Source organism: Acanthochromis polyacanthus, chromosome 2 (genome assembly GCF_021347895.1).
Source record: "Acanthochromis polyacanthus isolate Apoly-LR-REF ecotype Palm Island chromosome 2, KAUST_Apoly_ChrSc, whole genome shotgun sequence".
NCBI classification, from domain to species: domain Eukaryota; kingdom Metazoa; phylum Chordata; class Actinopteri; family Pomacentridae; genus Acanthochromis; species Acanthochromis polyacanthus.
The window spans coordinates 158,698-172,353 of record NC_067114.1 but is presented as its reverse complement, the minus strand read 5'-3'; positions in this window follow the sequence as shown (position 1 = coordinate 172,353).

The following is a 13,656-nucleotide window of genomic DNA, read 5'->3' as shown; positions in this document are numbered from 1 at the left end:
AGACAGTGGGTTCAGAGGGCTCCCGGGACCTTTCTCAAGTGTTTGTTTGTGTCTGTGCTGTATCGAAAAACACTTTACATCTTGGCATCTGCAGATTTGGCTCCTGGATTCTCTGATGTTTCAATGGTGAGACTTAGATATTTTGAGACCTAGAACTTAGGATCAAAGTGTTAATGCATAGAGTGATCAGGTTACACAGAGATCTTACGTAATGGGGCAACTGGCCCCCACTACAAAGCTTAAACAAGAATAAAAGTTAAAGTATTGAACCATAAACAATGTTGAGAATTAGGATTAATATATTTAGCTTAGTGAGGAAATACTATAGAAGAATCTAAATTAGCAATGTATTAAATTAACAATAAAATGGGAAAGAACATAGGAATCTGGTATTAATTAAATAAGATTAAAGTAAATCAATAAAGGGAATGGGATCTTTCAAATCTGCCATAAAGGTGTGATTAAATTATCAAATTGTTGTTTAAAGTTAAGTTGAATAAAACTGAATCAGTAAATTGTTTAATTCAACACCAAATGGAACAGAAATCTGCAGATCTCAGCAGAACTGAGCTCTTAAAAATCTGTGTAAAGGTCACAGGGAGCGGCCACATACACACACATTCAGAGACACCTCTTGCAGGAGGAAGACGGAGGTGATTGGACAAGACCCAAGACATCCGGAGAGGCTGTCTCAGCGTGGGGCCAATCAGAAGACTGCAATTTCTTAGTTTAAAAACTCATGTATTAGCTTAGAGATTCATTCTTTCTTGTGATCACAGCTGCATGCAGAGAACCATTGTCTAGCTTTAGCAGTTTTCTGCTGTCAGCATCTGAACAAGATAGAATCTGCGTGCACGCATATCTGTCCATCCTTTGCATTTTTTACTAAATATTCTTAACTGAATATTTTGAGTCTGAGTTTTCCTTGCGTCGTGTTTTTCCTCAATAGCAGTAACAAAAAAATCCGTTTTTCCGACATAATTCACCAGCTTTATTTGCAGTGCTGCAGGCTACATATAATTTTCCTTTGTTTTGTGTATGTGTTTATATTACAGTTTTATATTACAGTAAGGTGTACACATTTTCTTTTTACTCTGATGTATGGTAGTAACTTTATGTATGTGAATATATATTTTTTCAGTTGCTAAAACAATAAAATGACATGCATTGCACACACTTAAACTGAAATAGAGAGAGCAAAACCTTTTCTCAAGCCTCCAAAACTCTAAACACCTTTTCTGCTTCACACATTTTGCTGCTTTTAGCACTAATTACCTCCGCCAGGAGGTTATGTAATCACCGGAGTTTGTTTGTCTGTCCGTCTGTGTGTGTGTCTGTGTGTCTGTGTGTGTGTGTGTCTCTTTGTCTGTTAACAGCATAACTCAAAAAGTCATGGACGGATTTTCACCAAATTTTTACAGGATGTCCGGAAGAGCAAGAGTAAGAATCGATTAGATTTTGGAGGTGATCCGAATCACCGTCTGGATCCAGGAATTTTTTGAAGGTCGAAGGACAATTGAGAGATGGCCTGATGGCCATCTCTCCATTGGACAGACAGAGGTCGCTGCAACGATCCCGGGCGACGGCCGAATCCCCCGCGATAGGTTCGGGCTTCCCGGGCGAGTCGGGACCGACGAAATGAAGCGGCAGCGACGCGTGCGGTACCGTCACACGCGCGCGCAACGGTACTGTCACGTGCGTGCGGCGGAGACGCCTGCGGTACAGTCACACGCGCGCGCAACGGTGCCGTCACGTGCGTGCGGCGGTGCCGCGTGCGTCGCTGCAACGATCCCGGGCGACGGCTGAATCCCCCGCGGCCGCTTCGGGCTGCCCGGGCGAGTCGGGACCGACGAAACGAAGCGGCGGCGACGCGTACGGTACCGTAACACGCGTGCGCAACTGTACGTGCGTGCGGCAGCGCCGCGTGCAAAACACTGTGCTGTTACACTGTACATGCATGTTATGCTTTCTGCACAAACTGCTGAAACTCAATACAATCCGTCCATGACTTTTTGAGTTATGCTGTAAACAGACAGACAGACAGACGGACAGACAGACAGATGGCCTGGCGGAGGTCTGCGCTCTCCGAGTGCTTTTCTAGTTTAATGTACGTTAGCGCCTCCATAAAAACACAGTTAGCTGCTGGTCCCCCGTAAAAAAATACCCGTGTGTGTGCCCTCACCAAATTCTTTGCTTGCCACCTGGCTTAAAAACTTTTTGGGGGGAAACCCTGTGCTAACTCACCTCTTTTTAGACTTCGAAGCCCATCCTCCAAAATACTGCTGGGCAGTGTTGTACCCGAACGCGTTCAAAGAACGATCGTTCATGAACTCATTCATATTGTGGGTGAACGTGAACGGCTCGTTCATTTTTGCAAAATGAATGAAAAATTGTGAACGCGGTCATTTTGGCATTTATTGAACTGTGCTCTTTTGTAGTTCATATTTCTTTCTCGCCAAATTACAAACCTTGTTGACAAAACTCCGCTCAAACATTAAAAAAACAAATTACGATTATGTAAAATATTTTGCGTAAAAAGTACAGATCTGGCAACCGCTTGCCGCAACGTCATCACTCTCGTGGCGCGCGCGGGGCACGGACGGAGGAAAGGATGCATCCCAAATAACAGACAGAATGGAGGACGAAGAAGCCAGCACAAGCTCAGATGGTGACCCATTTGGGTATTTGAAAGAGTTCTACACGAAAGTGAGTACTGACACGGACGGTAGAAACCTAACCTACCACTGTAGACTGTGTCCCCGGGATTGAAAAAACAAGTCCGGACATCGGCTACGTCAGCAGCTAATCTCAAACGCCACATATCTAAAAAGCACGCCACCAGTCTTGCGCGTTATGAGAGAGTATGTTCAAACAAAAAAATCACAACAACAACACCAGTGAGCCATACAAGCACCGTCTATCTCCAGACCCAGGCATCGCCCAGGAGTGCCTGCGGACTTCATTTACCAATCTCCCAGCCACTTGTAGATAACCTAATTTTGAACTACATCATTGCAGATCTGCAGCCTTTGAGTAAAGTTGAAAGGCCAGCTTTTATTGACTTAATTAAAGGTTTGCAGCCATCCAGAAAGGTACCATCACGAAAAAAAATGCAGTCACTGCTAAACAAGAGGTTCCAAGAAAACACTACTGAACTCAAGATTGCGCTCTCAGAAGTGGATGCTGTGTGCACAACAGCAGATTGCTGGTCAGCTGTGAGTAAGTCATTCATAGGCGTCACTATACATTGGTTAAACAAAAATGATGTCTCAGAGAGACACTCTGCAGTGCTGGCATGCAGGCGAATCAAAGGAGCCCATACCTACGATGTTTTGGCTAAACGTTGTCAGATATTAACAAAGAGTTCAAAATTCACAACAAGATTGTTTGCACAGTCACAGACAACGCTTCAAATTTTGTGAAGGCATTCAACTGTTTTGCGATGGAGGTTGCTCAGGAGGACGATGGTGAAGAAGAGCCAGAGGGTGAGAGAGAATGTGATGCTGATAATGAGGAAGAAAGTCAACCACACCTGCCCATTCCTGCCGCCTGTGAGAGCTCAGATGAAGAAGACCAGATGGAGCCTGAGCCCCTCTCAGATTTGAATCATCCTTCCCTCCCCCCTCACAGAAGGTGTATGGCTCACACCTTAAATCTAGTGGCCAAAGACACAGAGAAAATAGCTGATAAACGTTATAAATCAATGTCTGTCACAGTTTTTGGTAAAGCATGTGCACTGTGGAACAAAGTAAAGCGAAGTTCAAAGGCTTCTGATATGGTTGTGGAAAAGCTTGGAATCAACTTTATCTCTCCAAATGACACTCGATGGAACTCTGTTTTTCTTGCCATGGAACGTCTCTCTCGCATTGCAACTCTGACTCAGAAGGTAGAAATGAATGATGCCAGCTCTGAAAGTGACACCACTCACCCGGGTTCCTCCCATGATGAGATGCTTCTGCACACTGTGAGTGATGAGTTTGGTTTTCGTCGGTTCACACCAGATGAAGTTGACTTCATTCACAATTTTGTGAGTGTGATGAGACCTTTGGCCCAAGCACTTAACATTCTACAAGCAGAGAAAAACATCTTTCTTGGGTACCTCATTCCAACCATTGTGCAGCTGCAAAGTCATATGAATGACTTGTTGGATCAGAGTGGCACAATCCACTGCAGCAGAGGGTGTAATCACGTGCCGTCCACTGATTAAGTGCATTTTGGACTCACTGTCTACAAGGCTAGCAGGTCTTATGGACAATAAAGAGAACATTCTGGCGGCAACACTGATTCCAAGATTCAAGCTGGAATGGGTCGAAGATGATGCCAACGAGTGCAATACCAAACAATGCTAAAAAAGGAGTACTCCCAGGCACACTCTGATGACTCAGAAACAAGAGAGCCAACCAAACAAGGTGAAAATGAGAAAAAGGATCTTGCTGCATCATTTTTAAGTTCAGAAATAACCAGGCCTCTCAGAAAACAGAAGTGGACTCCTTCCTCGATGCGCCAACCACAGAGGGATTTGATGAGTACAAGCTGTATCCCAAGCTAAAACGACTCTTCATCAATACAACACAGCCCTGCCCTCAAGTGCGCCGGTGGAGAGGCTCTTCAGCATCGGTGGTCAATATTCAGGTAAGGATAAATGTGAAAAAACTGAGAAACAGTGAGTGCATCAGGGTCCTCACAGAGAGTGGATCAGTGCAATAATGTGATTTGCTATATATTCAAGATGTGTTATTAATATCAAGTTTACAATAATATTGTCTTAACAACACTCAGTAAATAAAAGCATGTCATAGCTAGGTATAGTGATACACAGTAGTTAAGAAACAGTAATTAGGGTATATTATAATGACAAAAAACCCCACATTTTTTCTTATTTTTTTCTGTCATTCAGGCCCAGGAGAAACCGGATGGGGGACAGCAACTTTGAGAAGCAGCTCGTCTTGAATGCCAACCAAAACATCGGAAGGTATAAGATTGTATTAGGACATAAATACTTATGTTCGATCTGAAACTATATAGTTAGTAGTAGTTAAGTAGCTTATTTGAGCAGGTTTGACATGACATTGTTATTGTTACAACTATAATACACATTCAACATCACATTAGCAAGTCCAAAAGGAGTAGGAAGAAGCAAATGTTTATGGGCGCCTACCTCCTATTATAAAATAAGTCACTCTGTGCAAAGAGTTGTTTTCACAGATGCACAAAATAGATACTTGGATATTCTAATTTCTAAATTAAAGTTATTTTCTTAAGTATAATCTAGTATAATTATTTTGAGTGTGCATAGCACAATGTTATTCTATAATAATAATAATAACTTTATTTTGTCAGTCCTCTGGGAAGAAATTTTGTCGTGATTCTGGGCTTTACAAAAATAAATTGAATGGAATTTTGGTTAGGCCCGATATCGCAACACAGTGCTGCCATACATATCAAGTTAAACATCTCTAAAATAGAAGTATAGTACACTGCAGATGCAAAGTGCAAAAAACAAAACAATATCTGTCCTTGTTGTTATCACAGGAAGAAGTAACCAAAGTTGCAGCCAGAGGCAGCGGCAGACGAAGCAGACTGCTGAGGGAGGACTGGAGGACCTGGACGAAGACGGGCTGGACAAACAGGCTTGACCCTACAATTATGGACATATTATATACATTTTACATTTACATACTTTTACATACATTACGCCTTTTGTAAGAAGCTTTTCCTTAATTTTGCACTTAAAGTGGAAATGTTGGATACCCATTGCAAAAGCATGGCAGCTACTTTTGAGTATTGAAGTATTATGTCATTTTCTGTTCTTCTATACCTCACTTAATTACTTAATTTTGCACATTTTAACGAAATTTATATTTTTACACAATGGCAGCTTTTTGGTTTGGAACTCTAGACACTTTATTTTATAACTTAAGACTATAAGTTACTACCTTAATCTAGCGAGCCTTACCTTTTTGTTAATTTTGCACTATTTCCACTTGAGCTTTAAGCTGAGTGAGTTGTAATTTTAAAAATGTTCATGTTCAATTGTTTTGCACTTTAAGTGGAAGTGATAACTTTTGGATACCCATGGCAAAGTATGGCAGCTACTTTGAGGATTGAAGTATTTTGTCAATTTTATGTTCTTACATACCTTACTTAATTACTTAATGTTGCACATTTTCAAGGAAATGTCTATTTTTTACACAGACAATGGCAGCTATAGCTACTACCTAAATCGAGCCTTACCTTTTTTGTTAATTTTGCACTATTTCAATTTTGAGCCAAGTCTGAGTGAGCTGTAAATTGTGAAAAATGTTCAAATGTTTTGCACTGTAATTATGGGGACAATAAACAATTTGCACTTTCATTAGTAGTACGTTTTTAAATGAAATATTTTTATTTGTAGTATGGTACTGAGTCCCATTAGCATAAAATGGGATTAAAATACAGCATTAACAGATTAAAAATGTTTTAGTTTTGTACAAATTTGAATAACATAAAAAAAATCAGCTTACATCAACATAAAAGAACTAAAAAGAAAAAATAGTTCATCTTGGGAACCATGAACCTCTAGTTCAGATTTTGGAATAATGAACGATGACTGAACTAGTTCATTCTGAGTGACTTGAACTGAACTTTGAACTAGTTCCTAATGAAGGGTGAACTGTCCCAACACTGCTGCTGGTCTGATATCGAGGTCGCATGACTTGATTCACGCTGACACTAGCATTAGCTCCAACCGAAGTAGAGGCGCTCGTTGGCTCCCGGTTCTGAAAGCCGCCGCATTTCTTCCTCACGGCCGCATTGGATGCGACTGTGGATGGCTGTTGCCGTTGTTGTATTACGTTAGACACTGCTGTGACGGTTGAAGAATTTAAAATGTTATTGAGAAGGCCGATGGCTTCATTGAGCTGCTCTCTGTCCCTATACTGTCATTTCCTATCATTTTCGTGTACGTAAACTTGCCGCCTCTGCTAGGTATCAAAGATGATAACTAATCAGAAACACAAGAATTTAGCGGTACTTCCGTTTCAAGCAAACTCACTTCCTTTTCAAGTAAACTCTCTCACACATACTACTATTCTCATTTCATTCACATACTACTATTCTCATTCATTCACATACTACTACGTCTCATTCATTCACACACTATTATTCTCATTCGCATACTATTATTCTGTCTGATTTGATAGTAAATATAGAAGAGTATACTGGTGTATGTGAGAGAGTTTGATAGTAAATGTGAGAGAGTTTGATCGTAAATGTGAGAGTTTTGATCGTAAAATGTGAGAGAGTTTGAATAGCAAATGTGACAGAGTTTGAACAGTAAATGTGAGAGAGTTTGATAGTAAATGTCAGAGAGTATACTAATGTATGTTGAGAGTACGAGAGTACGATAGTAAGTACAAGAGTTTGATAATAATGTAGAGGGTTAGATAGTGAATGTAAGAGACTATACAAAGGTATGTGTGAGAGTTTGATAGTGATGTAAAAGCAAGTATGATTTATTTCTCAAGGGGCCTCCCATAGGATCCATCTTGGCTCCAGATTACTGGTTATTGGTAAGATTAGGTGCAAAAAGTAAATTAAAATGGCACATTAACTCAATGTCATATTCTTGTTGCACATCAGCTCTAGATATAACTGATCCAATGTAATAAAAACAGTGCATGTTAACTTAAAATCTTTATTACCAACCTGACCATATTCTGTAATGTGAAAATTAACAAAAGCTTTACTTATAGTAATAGGAGATGAGTATCAGCACATGAGCTGGTTTACAAAGCGGCACCCCATACTTTGCAGCCCATCAGGTCATACATGAACAAATGGAGACAGATCTTACATTATATGAGATGGAAAATTTGAAATTTTACTGGCACCATTTACCCCCAACATGTTTTCTGCAAAGGCTCAACTAACTCCAAGTTTGTTCCCTTTGGAAAGCCATATTCCTCATATACAATGACTACACCAGTGTTTCAGCATTTTACATGAACCCAAACCCATCCACTGTGTGCTTTCTTTACAGTAAATATGACAGTTAAAAGTTTAAAAAATATCTGCTGCTTTGTTTACATTTAAACCAAGTAGTGCTGAGACTGCTGTCAGAATGTGAGTACCTTGATTTCATTGCATTGAAAAAGCACTACCATTCATCAAACTGATTCAAACTCCCCACTGCACTTCCCCAGGACCCCTGCAATACCCCTACCAAGTTTGAGCATGATCTGATGTACCGTTGTCAAGATATGCAATGGTTTCTATGCAGAATGAACACCTCTAAAAAATAGTTCCCAATTAGACTTTGTTTACATTTAAACGAAGTATACAAGTGTCAGTGTGCAGACAGTTCTGGTCAGTGTCTTACGGATTTCAGCAGGACAACAGGACTACACTGAAACTCGAAGGACATCGAGATTAAACTCGACATCAAACTTTTAACAAAGTCCAAAGAAGCCAACATTTTTGAGGTAAGTGACTTCACTGTTCTGTTTGATGAAGCAAACACCAGAGGAAACATTCAGAAGGCAGTTTTAAAATCTATTTTTCTACAACTCTGTCCAATTTGTAATGAAATCCGTGAGTCAGAACAGGATGTAACACTCAGTTTTGTACTTGTCTTGTCATTTTGAACATCTTATTATTAAAAAGTAAGATCTTAGCAGTGTGGAAGGGAAGTGATGTGTTCAGGTTTGGTCATAACTGGATAACTAAAAACAACCAGTACTCCTGCATTTTTGTGACCAAGCATTTAATGTTAAAAATATATTCTGTATGCTTTGTTTTGTATTATCCTGGCATGCAAGTACAAAAGTGTCAGAAAATATCATTGGTTGATTTCTGCATTATTGTTTTTTGGGGTAATGTGTGCTCAAAGATGAGACTTTCAGTGACAGTTACAATTAGTTTTTAAATTTCAATTCACCTGTTATCAGACTCGTCCTGTAGTTGAAACTAGAACTAACCATAAAAAAAAAATCATGCTTTGTCTGTATTAGTTCTTGAGATACTGTCATTTAAACATTACCTCAAATGCCTGTAATATGTTAAAAATGTGCTGGACGTGGATAAACAGGCTTTTAAAAAAAATGATCTCAAACATCTTGATTTGTGAATAAAAATACTGAACACATTTCTAAAAGTTAGCATTTTTAATATATTTGAAATATATTTTATGTGAGAAAAAATCTGTCAAATGAGACATGGTTGAGCAGAAAATGTTCTGACAAATGAGAGATTTCGACAATTTCTAACAACATTACTCAGAATATGTCGCTATAAGTTATTAAGTGCAGATAGATGAGAAAAACAGTGCCAGTTTTAGTCATTTAACATGCCATTTTCAAAATGAAACAATGCTGAGAATTTTGAAATTGTTTTTAAAGGCATTCTAGAATTCATGCCAAACACAAAAACTCTGAGTGGAGACAGCATTTCAATTTATTTTATTGAGTTATTTATTCGTTTATTGAATAATTTAGTGAAACCAGCTTCACACCAAACTCAGAGACATCCACATTTAAGCAAAATCGAGATAACCAAACTTTTGTGAAGTAACTCCACTCTTCTGTTTAATGAAGTAAACACTTTGGAGTTTCTGAGGAAACATCCATGTAATTTTGCTGCAGTACTGTCCAATATGCCTTATAACACAATTCAGAGCAGGGTGTAACACTCAGTGCTGTTGTTTTATGATAACTGGTTCAATATTTAGCAAATATGATTGAAAACTGAGATCACAACAGTGTGGTAGATTACCAATGGTTTAACAAGACATCCATAATATATGGTTCTCTTTTGTGTCTGTTTCACTTTCAGTCTTCTGGGACAAGATAAAGATGTACTTTCAAAGTTCATCCTCATCTTCATCCTCATCCTCATCCTCATCCTCGCCCTGCGAAAGACTGGCGACCTGTCCAAGGTGTCCCCCGCCTTCGCCCGAGTCAGCTGGGATAGGCTCCAGCACCCACCGCGACCCTAGTGAGAATGAAGCGGTGTATAGAGGATGCATGGATGGATCCTCATCCTCATCCTCATCCTCATCTTCCTCCGAGGGGAGTACCACATGGCAGCGTTTGGAATTCACAACAGGCTACACGGTGGTGAAAGAACTGAGAGCTGGAGGCTTTGGAAGAGTGTTGGAATGCGTGAAAAACAACACTGAAGAGCACGTGGCTATAAAGGTGCCCATACGGCACAATCTAGACCATGAGGACCGTGGCTACGACGCAGTGAACACATAGAGATCTCGATTCAATGATATGGGGTTCCATTTGTTGAAACACATGGGCAAATTAAGTTAAAATGAATGGTATTATGAACTAGAGTCACCAGCCATCTTATGTGCTCAGAATCCCTTTTGGATTTGAATCATTGGTCATACGATTATCGACACCAAAAGAACCGCCGAACACTTCGAAGTTGTGCAGATTACGGACAAAAGAAAAGAATCTGGATACTGGGGAACTGATCGGACTGGACCAAGTCAAAGTCCAGATTGGATCCTATTGAACAGATCTGGGATTTATTGAAATCAGAATAGATTGCACATAAGTTTCAATCGCCCTAACAAATGTCTCTTTTGGAACAGCACTAAAAACTACTGGAAATCCATAACAAAAGAGATGTCACAAGTCCCGAATAAAATCAGCTGGGAAACGAAATGGAAGCTCGTTGATCAGTAGCCAAAGGAGGTCACAGACGAAATATAGGATTTTGGTAATTGAATAAGGATTTTGACGTTCTATGTCCACAGTTTACTGTGCCACAAATAAAAAATTAAATTTTATTAGTGTCTGACATTTTTGTATGACAAGTTTCCTAGAAATGATTGTGTTTTCTTCGATTTATACTCGCAGTGAAGTGAACGAATTCTTTATTAACCAGCTGAAATTTATTAAGCCGAATGCCATGGTGCAGGAGAATGAGGTATGTAGCAGAGTGTGCCAATGTGTGAGATACAGCCCAACTCCTGCCGAAGAAGGTGGCGCATGGTGTACAACATTCAGAGTTATATAGATAAGTGGGGTTATCGACGTTCAGGTCTACCGAGGGTCCGTCTGAACTGACGAAGAAGACGCCCAGGAAGAAGCAAACATGGTGTAAGGCTGCGCCCCGCTCTGTCCTTTTTGGAACCCTCAACTGAGTGTCTTGTTGCAGGTTTATGGCCGGACTCAGAGTCCAGGCTGTACCCGCCTTGCCCATTGATAGAGTGTCTGTGCGTAGTAGTGTTTACTGCTACTGGAGAGAAGTGATAGTGGATCGGCAGCAGTGATCTGAAAATGCATCGTACTCACACACTAGGTAAACGTGCCAAAACAATGCTCTGCGACGCAGGGACTAGATTAATCTCGCTTCTCCAGCGTTATTTCATTGTCAGATGGTGATAAATGAAGTGACAGCCGCATGACTAGAGTTATATTAGCAAATTCGGTTGAGCAACTTGAGATTGGCCTGATTGCTTTGTATTATCTCGAATAAATGTCGGCGCTGCATTTTTTAAATTTCATAAAAATTAACCTTCAAAGTCTTGTGTAGCAGGTCGTCTTGCTGTTCCTGCTAACGGATTGTCAGAGGAAACTGGGAGGATAACAATCATTCCAACATGCCGTCTCGTCAGATGGGTCGTTCTCGGTAACACCAGTGGGCTTTATCAGCTGAACGAAGGAGTCATCAGCGGGCAAGGACGAAACCCAAAATCGTGCGTGGACGGACTACTTCTCATCGCAGGTACCCAACAGCACGATTGAGGGTATGAGTAGGTTGATGGACAGACTGTCGCTGCAGTGAACACGATGACAACTATGGCCAAGAACAGCTCCAGTCGACGGGATGTTAAAAAGAATTCATGACAGCAAGGAGCTTCTGGACGCAGGTTTACGAGGGCACCAACGGTTTCAGACACCTAAAGCTCATGTGAACTGTTTACTGTGAGTGTAGAGACAGAAATCCATTTCCTCTCAGTCACAGAGATGGTGGCATGAGGTGAGGTGAGGGGACCGGAGTAAATGTTGACAGTAGTTTAGTTCAGAGATGGCGCTTTCAGCTCATTGGGCCTCATGCCCCCAGTGAGGCTGTATCTTGTGTCAGGTAGGCATTTGTAAGATCAATGCACCATAAGACGCAATTTTTAAAGACTTGCTGGAGATGGCCAAAAACAATGGCCAACGAGCTACTGCCAGTTCTATCAAACTTAACGATAGGCAGCAGGAGTCTGGTGCTGTCCCACTTGTCTCCAACAGTACACAATGGCCAAGTGTTGTTGGTAGTGAGCAAGTGATTGACCTCAGGTACTTGTGTGCACAAGCATACTTCATTGAACACGACAGACACAGGATCACCTCGAGCTGTCATTCACTTCTTATTCTGGATCGAGATTCATCTGACTCGGCAGACTCGAAGGGTGACAGCGTCTCGAGGTGAGTAAACGGTCGGGAATGATCTGCTTTGGTGACTTGGGCAAAGAGAGCTAGCGCATCTGGCTGTCAGTCGTAGAGGGTGAGATTCTGGAGCTTTACGAGAAAAATATTACACAAAGTGGAGTTACTGATACGTATGATATATGTAAGTGGGTGAAAGGAGACGTTCCACAGTGTCTATCCGTAATTTGGATAAATGAGTATTATGCGTTAATTTACCAGGTAACGTCTGGTGCGCTTGGTGCGGAGATCGGCTCCAGGAGGGGGCAGGGGTAGCACAGACGCCACGCCCGCGGACGGCGCTCCCATGAGCTCAACACAGTATGTCGGGATCGGTCTTGGCGCTCTGAATGAGAACTGTGACAGGATATACACTCAAAGTAGGCGCGTTGCCTGGAGAAGGCCCTGTGGGACTGGCATAAGACTGCGATGACCACCGGTCACCCCTGTCACATGCGTTCAAATCACCTCCCCATATTGACTCACCCTTTTCTGTTGTACGCGTGCGAGGGTGCACACTCGGCGCTTACACGTCTCCCCTCACCAAGCACATCCGGAACAGTAACACTCACCTCTCAATGACTGCGCAGCCTCTGTGTTGTGGGCCAAACAGAGGCGCTTCGGGCCGTGGGATTATAATGGGGCCAAGTGGCGCGCAATGAGGCACACGTGAACCCGGGACTTTTCCACCCATTTTTTTCCGGTTTTGTAGTTAGTTTTGTGGTTAGTTATGTTTTCAGAGTTGTTTCAAGTTACCATAAGTCTGGGTAATATTGTTTTTGGTTGTAATTGTATTTGGATTTTGTTTCCTTATGGTATATTGTTTGGCCTTTTCTTATTTACCCCCTACAAGTAATGTTGGTATTGCCGGGGGAGGGGCTAGGGGGTATATATGGGCCCTGAGTGGAACAGCAAAGTGAGTTTGGTGCTGGAGGTGCTCTAAGGCGATGTGGCTGCCTGCTGAAAGGGTTTCAGGCTCTCTGTAAATACCTTCTGTTTTTTTTTACTGCTGTATCCACCAGTTTTTTTTTGCACTGTAAATATTTATAGACTACTTTTAAGGAGTTTGGTGCAAATAAAAGAATTCACTGTTTTGGCAACTCTCGCCCTTGCTCATCGATTTTTGATAAATTTTTTTTAACACGAACCCGTGCACCGAGATAATGGTTTTCCTTTTTTTTTCTTTCTTAGTTTTTCTAAAAGTACAGAAACGTTTATGATGTAGAAGGTTCAGTTTGAAAAGCAG